Source organism: Peromyscus eremicus, chromosome 1, assembly GCF_949786415.1.
Source record: "Peromyscus eremicus chromosome 1, PerEre_H2_v1, whole genome shotgun sequence".
In the NCBI taxonomy this organism is placed as follows: Eukaryota; Metazoa; Chordata; class Mammalia; order Rodentia; family Cricetidae; genus Peromyscus; species Peromyscus eremicus.
The window spans coordinates 72,574,571-72,585,064 of NC_081416.1; the positions used below are offsets into that span (position 1 = coordinate 72,574,571).

The 10,494-nt window shown below is 43.8% G+C and overlaps 1 long non-coding RNA gene across 1 annotated transcript; it reads left to right on the forward strand.

The window, feature by feature from the left end:
* Positions 1-773: 773 nt before the first annotated feature.
* LOC131913300 (uncharacterized) lies at positions 774-7,929 on the forward strand. Its single transcript, XR_009379861.1, has 4 exons — positions 774-2,604; positions 3,365-3,691; positions 3,808-3,903; positions 5,986-7,929. It is a non-coding gene; the product is annotated as an uncharacterized LOC131913300 (long non-coding RNA).
* Positions 7,930-10,494: the final 2,565 nt, after the last annotated feature.

Here is a 10,494-nt window from a genome sequence, read left to right on the forward strand (position 1 = left end):
TGTTGCTTTTTCAGTCCTTTTAAAGAAAAAAAATGGAAAAAATCAAATATTAAACACAAAAGAACATTACAACGTGAGTAAGAAAGAAGGCGTGTCTGAGTGCTCATGACAGCTTAGGAAAGACACCCAGGGCTTTGTTCCAGGCCCTACAGGTGAGGCCCGGCCTTCCATTTAAGGCTCTACCCCAGGTGATGAGTCTCTGTCCTTGCCTTGAGCAAAATGTCCAAAGCATTTCCTTTGACAAGGCTGGTGACCCTGGGCCCTGAGGACAGGGGCACACTGCCTCATGTGTCCCAGGGGTCAAACGCTTGTGGAAGCATCGTTTGCCTGTTCGTAAGAGGAGTACTTGTGTGCCTTGTGGATCAAACTGCACAGCTAATAAGAAGTGGAAATGTCTCGGAGGAAGGATTAAGCAAAGCTGACAGTCTCAGGGTGGCACCAGTTTATTTCCATGCCTAGGCTCAAAAGCTGTAGAGAAATTGCGTCAGGTAATTCTCTGTACCTTTGGGCTGGCCTCAAATGAAGCCACCCTTGACCTTCCTCACAGAGGGCAAAGCCTAGCACATGTGTCCTTCATGTTTTCTTTCTATGAACTTTACCTGCTGGCTTTGTACGTGGGACCAGAGATGAGTTGGTGAGGGCACACCTCCTTCTCTGAATTTCCTGGGTGGATTCTGTACCACGAGTGCTTGGCAGAGATGTGACACCTAGAGAAGATGGCAGAGGGTGTTTTGCCTTTGACTCCACATGAACACCAAACTCACATACACACGCACACACGCACGCACATAGATGTTGCAGGATTCAATGCACGAGCTGACTCAGATTCTGAGTTAGTAGCCATATTTGATCTCACTTCAAATAGTAATTAATTTTTACTATAGAATCTTATGCTCCTATATATAATTCATATGTAAAACTCATATTATCATTATCACTTTGAGTCCCCCTTCCCCTCTTACAACTCTCTTTCTTCCCAAGTTCCCTCCCTACCCTCACATCTGCTTTTCTTGTGTGTGTGTGTGTACTACTGTGTATACTTAGGGCAGCTTGTATGAGCATGGGTGGGGGGTCATTGTGAGGCTGATGACCCACCTACTCTGCTAACAGTCTAACAGGTGTGGGGGGCTTTTCCTTGAGTGGGGACAATGTACCGGTGGGCACACCACTATGGAGTATGACCTCCCTTTGCAGTCTTAATTGCCTATGGCTCCTTAGGCAGGGTTGAGGTCTGATGAGCCCCTCCCCATGATACAATGATGTTGGGCTCTCTTTTAGTTTTAGTTTTAATCAAGAGATAATATTACAAAGGGAAATGGTGAAGTTTCCCTCACATTAAACACCAGCCCCTTCCTCGGGTTGAGAACCATTGGGTAAAGACCATCCCTCATCTTTTCATTTTATTTTTTTCCTGCTTCAAACTTCATGATCCTGTGGCCTTGGAGTGAGGCTTGTTGCAAATTCTAGACTTTCCATCTTTTCAGGTCAAGAGATCTGGCTCATGGGCAAGGATGCATATTGATGTTACATTTTGAGATGAATATTTTAATGGTTTTTCAGGCTGAAGAGCTTCCCCAAGTTCATTGGCAGTCTGTTAAACCTCCAATGAGGCAAACCCCCTTGGGTATTTCTGTCTATCTCTCGATGCTATAGTAATCGCTTGCCTCCCAATGGTGACATTTAATCCCGTCTGCTTTGGCCTCTCAGATGATCTCAGAACCAAAGCTCTTGCGCTCCTTTCTCATCTCATACTAAAACTCAAGTTCCCTTGGTACAGACAGTTTCAATTAGCTAGGGTTCAGGAGGAATGTCACCTGACTTAATTAATTCATACAGATCTGCGACTGACCAAAAGCACCCTTAGAGATGAATTTCCTCTTGTGGCATTTATACTTCCTTTCTCTGGGTTCTCATAGGTACCGTAACAGCTACAGAGCCCAGAGAGGGCAAAGGAAGGAGAGAAAAGCTGTAGGCTATTGGCACTGGCTGATTTTCTTATAAGATAATCTGCTTGTGTAAGCATGGGACTTCCTTATTTGAGACAACACAATGATTATTCCTGGTCACATTGAAATACAGCTATGGACTGCATTAACAATTACAATCATATCAATTTAAAGCTTTCAGGTCCTCTGTGCTATTCTTTGGAAATGTTGAATCAGGTAGACTTGAATAATAAAACCTGATTTCTATATTGAGTTTAGTTCAGAATGGGGGATGGGAAGCTGTGGTGGTAGGCAGTGGGGGATGGGAAGGGCTTGCTGGGCAGCTAGTCCAGAGAGGTGAGGGTACCCAGGCATCATAAATCCTTGCTCACAAGGAAATAGGAGTGAAGCATCTATCTGAGGCTTTGAGCTGGGATTCTAATCCTGAAAAGAAATGGGCGCTACTGAAATATAGACTTGAAAATCTGCAAAGCTTGGACTAAGGAGAAAATGAGGATTGTCAGAGTGAAGACGCTGTGGAGGGAGTGAGCACAAAGATGCTGAAGACCCAGCATCAACCACAGAGCCCATATACCTGGTCAACTCTAGGCCCGCCTGATGCAAAGACTCTTGCTCCACATCTGGCCAGAAAACACAGGCATTTCCTGTTACAACTCAGGTATGTCTGACAACCCTGCTCGCCTCCACAGAACTCAGCCTCTTTGGGGGGGGGGGGTGAACAAGAGAGCACACAGTGGCTATGTGTTATCAGATCATCACAAACAACCTTCTCCAAGAACTGTGGGAAGCAGGGATCAGAGGAGGTGACCTCTGCCTTCAGGCTGTTAGGAAAGGTTCTCACATGGAAAAATCCTCCTGGGACTGAAAGAGTAAGGCAAAGGAAAGATGCATTAAACAGAAGAAGTGCGGGAGGCTGGGGAACAAGGGTTAGAAAACAAGCTTGTCTGGGTAGGACGCACTTCCTGGGATGAAAGTGTACAACTCCCATACTGAATGTGCTAGGAATTTGTGTCTTTCCCTCTCACATGTGAAACTTGGAGGAGGATGAATTTGAGCAATAAAGTTTTATTAATACAGAAAACTCAAGTTGGAGACGACATGACCAGCATCCCACATCAACAAGCTTTTAGGTTGCCTTGGGCTGTTGGCTGTGTTCATGTTCATTCTCATAGAAGCACCGGGAGGAATAAATCATGTTGGGGGTGGAGGGGGTGGTGGTGGGCAGAATCAGATACTAGGAAACAGATGCTAGGATCTAAATACTTTATGTTAATTTAACTAATGAAGTGGTTACTTCTTATTTGGTGTGTGTGTGTGTGTGTGTGTGTGTGTGTGTGTGTGTGTGTGTGTGTTTTAAAAGGCTGGTTGGGCTGAAAAGATGGCCCAGTGGGTCAAGGAACTTGTTGCCTATCTTTAAGGCCTTAGGAGTACCTGCACCTTGATCTTGGACTATCAGCCTCCAGAAGTGTGAGACAGTAACTATTGTTTGAGGAAATGCCTCCATGAGCTCTGTAAGGCATTTTCTTAGTGATCAATGAGGGAGGGCCAAGCCTGTGGTGGGTGGTGCCATCCTTGGGCTGGTGGTCCTGGCTTCTTCTATAAGAAGATGGGCTGAGCAAGCCACGGGAAGCAAGCCAGTAAGCTGCTCCCCTCCATGGCCTCTGCATCAGTTCCTGACTCTGGGATCCTGCCCTGTTTGAGTTCCTGTCCTGACTTCCTTCAGTGATGAACAGCAATGCTGAAGGGTAAGCCAAATAAACCCTTTCCTCCCCAACTTGCTTTTTGGTCATGGTGTTTCATCACAGCAAAACCCTAACTAAGACCACTGATCAATAGATAGATCATCCCACTTCTCTTCCAGGTAGAATCTGTTTTAAAAGGTGCCTAGAAGAAGGACTGTCAGCACATATATGTTGCTGTATTGCTGGAGAGATATCTTCAAGAGAGATTTCCAGAGGTAGAATGGCTGAGCATAAATGCATGTGTACATAATGATTTTATTTATTGGATATCAACACATTTCCCCCTAGATGGGTCCTATCAATTTTCATTCTCCTCAGAAACATCCTAGAGTCTACATCCCCACAACCAGACAAAGAGAATATGTGGTCATGTTTTGAAACTTTTGCTGGTCTCACAGAGGAAAATGGTGTCTCAGGAATATTTGAAATTTTCTAGTTATTATTGAGTTTGAATCTTTTTCTGTTTGCCCACCAACCATCAGTGGTTGATTTCTCACATTGTTAATTTATGCTCTTTTCCATTTTTCTACTGTATTTTATCCCTCGCCACATAGATTTTTTTAAAAAATTATTTATTTTTAGTTATGTGCATTGGTGTTTTTGCCTGCATTTATATCTGTAAAAGTGTCAGATTCCTTGGAACTGGAGTTAAAGACAGCTGTGAGCTGCCATGTAGGTGCTGGGAACTGAACCCAGGTCCTCTGGAAGAGCAGCCAGTGCTCTTAACCACTGAGCCATCTATATTAGTGATAATAGTCCTTTGTCTATGGCATATATAGTATTTTTCCCGTTTTGCTGCTGACTTTATATAACAATTATTACTAAACATGCTTTTAAATCTTCTTTTTTACTCTCATGGATTCAGATCTGTGAGGCTTTCCTTTATTGACTGTAGATGCGAATCAGAGAAACCAGGTTTTCTCCTGTGCCAAGATTAACCCCACCTCACCTCAGCTTGGATTTCTAGGTAGGGCAGGGTTTGGAAATGAACCATTTCTCTCTCTCACGGTCTCATGGGATCCACGTGACAGTCCAGCACATCTCCAATTATTTAGAAGCAATTTTCACAAGACTTTGCTGTTCAGATATGCAGCCAGCTACTGTGTGTAATCCACCTTCAAGGGCTCCAGACAATGCATGCAGCCCCCAGGAAGTGCTGTTCTTTGAACTGGAAGACACCTTAGAAATGCTGTTCTTTGAACCTGAGGACACCTCAGGCTTCTAATATAAAGAGTTGTCAGAGAGAGCAGCTAAATGTGTTTCTGTGCACATGAGGAATGGAGGCAAGGAGGTTGATTGATGAGACAGGAAGCAAACAAAGGCTTTTTCTTAACCTACGCTGAGTCTCTACGTCGAGTGGTAGAACCAGAAGATATACTGAGCTTTTCTTAAAATAAAGAAAAGTTGACCCAGCACTTGAAAGGCAGTGCTCTTTAAGCCCTGCTCAATCCTCTAATCTCTTTCTGTTTCCTCCTTCATCAAATTAGGGAGGCCAGGTGGAGTTTCGGTGATTACATCAAGTGTTCAGTTAGGTCATTCCTGCAGTTTCAGGACTTAACATCTTCCAGGCAATTAGAAAAAACAAAAACCGCTGCCTCCACCTCACAAGCACTCACTATCTGGAAGGTTGTAGATGTTGATAAGCAAGTCCTGCCACTAAATGCATACTCTCTGTTGACCGCTTCCCCCCCCCCCCCGCCCCGCCCCCACTTCAATGGGGTCTTGCTATGTAGCCCAGACTGGCCTCAATCTCAGGGTCCTTCTCTTGCCTCCGACTCCCCATAACATGTGATTCCCATATGACTCAGTGGGGCTGAGGGAGGCCCCAGCAGCTACATTTCTGCTGCAGATCCACGTTGAAGAGCAGGGCTGCATCATTCTGGAAATCAGGTTTGTGGATGTACTGGTTGCTCAGCATCAGCTATAGAACCCATGAATGCTTATCTTGAGACTGGAGGGCTTCCCTTAAATAGCTCCTTTAAATATTATATATATGGGGCAGGAGAGATGGTTCAGCTGTTGAGAGCACTTGTTACTCTTGCAGAGAACTGGATTCCCAGCACCCAGGTTAGGCAGCTCATAACTGCCTCTAACTCTAGTTCCAAGCGATCTGACCCCCTCTTTTGGCCTCCACAGGTACTACACACCTGGGGTGCACATACATATATGCAGGCAACTATTCCTAAACTAGAAATAAATCTTATTTTGTTGTTTGCTTTTACAAGACAGGGTTTCTCTGTGTTAAGGACCACTCACAAGTTTTCTCATGGTTTTTTTTCACTCTCCATCTGTTATAGACCTTAGATATCAGCATACTGTCTTGTCCACATCGAATGAGGACATCTCACTGATGGAAACCATGCAGGTTAATCTACGAAAAACTATATAATTGCACAAACCCATAAAGCACTGCAGTTACATTGTATTTTGGTCATTCGAATAATCTTTGTCTTCAAGCTCCTGGCACTTTTAGAAATGTCCTCACTCAGAAAAAGGTGGGAAACCAATGAAACTGATAGACTTCCAGAAGTAAAGATAATTTTTCAGATATTGCTAGTGAGATCGAAGATGCTGATGACTGCTTCTGATGATGCTGGAGACCATTCTCCCGATTCTCCTGACACTGACGTTATTACCCCTGGAAGGAAACCAAGGTGGTGATGCTTTCAAGAGATTCCCACACTGATGAAGCTCCTGATAATTGTTGGTTTTAATTGACACACCACCACACTTCCAGATGTTTGAAGGTCATGCTGGGGTCACTGCATCTCCTTCTCAGTGTGACTCTGTACCCTCTATGACCAATCTCTTTTTTGATGATGAATTTAATGTCTCATTTGGTGTTGAGTTGTTTGAGATGTTATACAAAGAGCTGTCCCAACCATCATGATCAAACTGCAGTGAAACTCAAAACACCATCTAGAACACTGAAGTGGTCTCCAGTTACACAGAAGGACATCAAGAAATTCCTTGACTTAATTATTCTGATGGGCCAAACAAGAAAATATAGCTTGGGAGACTATTGGTCAACAGATCCTTTGATATGTACCCCTATATTTCCACAGACAAAGAGTCACCATAGATTTGAGCAAATATGGACATTCTGGCATTTCAATGATAACACCAAAATGGACAGTCACTCGGGGAGACTTTTCAAGATCCAGCCTGTGCTGGATTATTTCTTCCATAAATTTCGAACAATATACAAGCCAAAGCAACAGCTCTCTTTGGACGAGGGAATGATTCCATGGAGAGGACGTTTAAAATTTCCCACATACAACCTAGTGAAAATAACAATTATGGTTCACTTGTTCGGATGGTGTGTGAGAGTGACTCTGGCTCTGTCTGTAATATGGAAATATACACTGTTGAAGGAGAGATTGCAAGAAACTGTTCTTTTAGCCCTTAGACCCTGTCTTGGCATATGGCACCATATTTACCAGGATAATTATTACAGTGCTACATCTACTGTTGAATTGCTGCTACAGAACCATACTAGAGTCTGTGGGACTGTTAGGGAGAGTAGAGGTTTATCACCAAATTTGAAAATGAAAACGTGAAGAATGAAGAAAGGTGACATAATATTTTCCAGAAAAAGTGATGTTCTTCTCCTAGCATGGAAAGACAAGCAGATTGTCTGAATGATATCAACAGTTTGTGACACTTCTGTCTCCACAACAGGAAAAAAAAAAATAGGAAAACGGGAGAGAATATTATAAAACAGACCTGCATTAAGGAACACAATGCCCACATGGAAGGCATTGACCATGCAGATCAATGCCTTACATGTTATCCATGCTAAGGAAAACAGTGAAATGGACAAAAAAAGTAGTGTTGTCCCTTATAAACTGTGGACTTTTCAACTCCTTCAGAGTGTACAACATCCTCAGTCCACAAGCAAAAAAGAAGTGTAATCGGTTTCTGCTATCGGGGGCGAGAGACTGGATAATGGATGACAGTAATGAAGGCTTGCAGGAACCAGAGATACATCTGTCCAGCCCTTTCCCTGGGGGTGCAAGGGGAGCACCTCCGTAAAGACCCACCCAAAAGGCCATCAGGTGACTTGAAGCAGCATGAACCTACATGTATTCCAGCAAGTGGAAAGAAAAAATTTCCTATGAGAGCATGCAGAGTTTGTGCTGCCCGTGGAAAAAGGAGCTAATCTAGACACTTATGTAAATTTTGTTTGGTCCCTCTTCATAGAGGAAAATGTTTTATGAAGTACCATACATTAAAAAAGTTACTAGGAGGGGCTGGAGAGATGGCTCAGAGGTTAAGAGCACCGACTGCTCTTCCAGAGGTCCTGAGTTCAATTCCCAGCAACCACATGGTGGCTCACAACCATCTGTAATGGGATCTGGTGCCCTCTTCTGGCCTGCAGGCCTACATGCAGACAGAACACTGTATACATAATAAATAAATAAATCTTTAAAAAAAAAAAAAAAAAAAAAAGTTACTAGGAACTTTAATTGTTTAATTAGTTTAATTGTCTAATTGTTTTTATAAATAAAAATATTATAATTACTGAAAAACAACACCTAAAGTGCATTATCACCTGTAATTATGATGATTTAAATAATGTGCAGTTTGCCCAAAAATGTGCAGTCCCTGGAGTATGTCTTAAGAGATTTCTATTTTCTATGCAATGTGTTAAAACCACACATTTTTTTTCTGTTTATTTGTTTTTTTAACTCCCCCCTCCCCGCTCATCTAGAGAAAGCCTGACTCACGTCTTTGGCATCCAACTCCACAGCATGGGGCAGCCCCTGGGGGCAATCCGTTCTGTGGCTCTGACAAGCTCTCTTCAGGAGTGGTACATCTTCTGGTCCCTGTTATCAGTGTTCTCTGCAGAATCTGTCTGATGGGGCTTGGAATGGACCCTTCACTTACACTTTCAAGTGGAGACCCTCTGGAAGGCCCTCCATCCCCTCATCAGCAACAAAACACCAGGAGTCCTATTAACATGACTCAAACCCAGGGCTGCCCTGGCCAAGTTTTTAAGATGACCCACAGGCAGTTGCTGCATTAGCTGAGGAGCTGTTCTGCTGGTTTTGATCCAACGTGTGATTAGCAGTTAATGGGCCTTGACAGACATCTTTACTTATTACTCTCGCAGATCACTGTTGTCTTGATATTGATCTTTCCCAATTTTCTTCAATGTCCTTTGAAATGCTCAGAACACTGCCACAGCAGGGGCAACTCGTGGCCCGCAGCATTTGCTTTGTTTAAAAACTCATTTCCTTTTGCAATTAATGTAGTGTACGTTTCATTGTTATTGATATTTGCTTTGCTTTGCTTTCAGGCCAGAAGCCTAAACTAAATAAGGACATGCTGTTTTAAAGGCAGCTGGCAGATAGATGAGAAGCTAGTTTGAAAGTTAAGTTCAAAACTGCTGTTCAAAATGTTAGTGCCAGGCTCATTGTATTTATTGAGACGTTTTTCTCGATTCAGTAATGGGGTGGGGAGTTGGGAGAGGGTTGATTTGGAAATTTTAGGAAGTTGGTAAATTAATCCAAGGGTGGTATTTTGTAGATGGGAATGCATTTGGCTTCAGGTGGTTCTGGAGGACTATGTGTTCAGACAAGATGAGCTAAGGAACATTATAGTTTGATGTGGAGTGATTATGCCTTTGATCCCTGCGTTCAGGTTGAGGCATGCAATGCTAAGTGCCTTTGGATGCTGGCTCTTAGAGAAGACATAGTGTGAAGAACACATTTCTGGGCTCTAAGGTCTCAAGGTACAGGGACGGAGTCAAGCGACTAAGAGAAGATGCTTCTCAGAAGGGAGTGAGGGGCCAAGGTGTTGTCTCCCTTCTGTTGCTGCTCTATGAATTCTGTCAAAAAGCAACTCACAGGGGGAAAGAGTTCATTTGGTTGCACCTCCAGGTCACAGTCCATCACTGACAGAAGTCAGGGCAGAAACCATGGAGGCTCTTAGGTTGCTCTTAGGCCCATGCTTAGCTGGCTTCTTTCTTAGACAGCTCAAGATCTCCTGCTCAGGGAATGATGTTGCTCCTGGTGGGCCGAGCCTTCTTACATCAGTTAATAATCAAGACACTGCCCCCCTGACGTGTCTATAGGCCAAGCTGAGCTGGGCAATCTCAAGATTAAGAGTCCCTTCTCAGGGGACGTTAGACTGTGTCAAACTGGCATTCAGAACCAAACAGGACATAAAGTTAGACCACAGGCAAATAACTACATGAAATCAAAGCATGACAGCACCGTGCCGTTTCAATAAGCCTCACTGGGGCCCACATGACCTTTGTCTTTGGGAGATCTTACCGTTGTTGCCTTGGCACCTTGTGACATCCAGCTGGCTTAGGTATTGGGTCACTCTAAAACCATTGAACTGGAGACTTCTTCCAGAAGAGGCAAAGTGACCCAGGAAGGGACGGGTAGAAGTGGCTGACGCATGCGTCACTCTATACACTCCCTTGGAAGCGCTAGCTGGAGGATCCCTGTACATTTTACCGTTCCTCCTCCAGACTGGACATTTAATTTGGCCTAGAGCAGAAGAGCTGAAGTGGATGACTGGGCTTCTGCGTGGGCTTGGCGGTGTGAAGTCAGGCAGGCTTCACCAATGCTGGAGAGATTCAACCAGCCCTATGCACTTATTACGTATTTACTTTGCTGTGAAGAAAACAATCTCCGCGGAGTTTTAGGAGAGAACATTGCAGCTCTGGATGGCTGAGCTGTCAGTGAATTCTTTCTTCAGAACAGTGTTCTCATTGGAGAAGCCTTATCTGCAGTCTATTTTGGGTGCAATAAAAGAGTTTCATGGCTTGAATATAGCTAAAGACGCTCTCG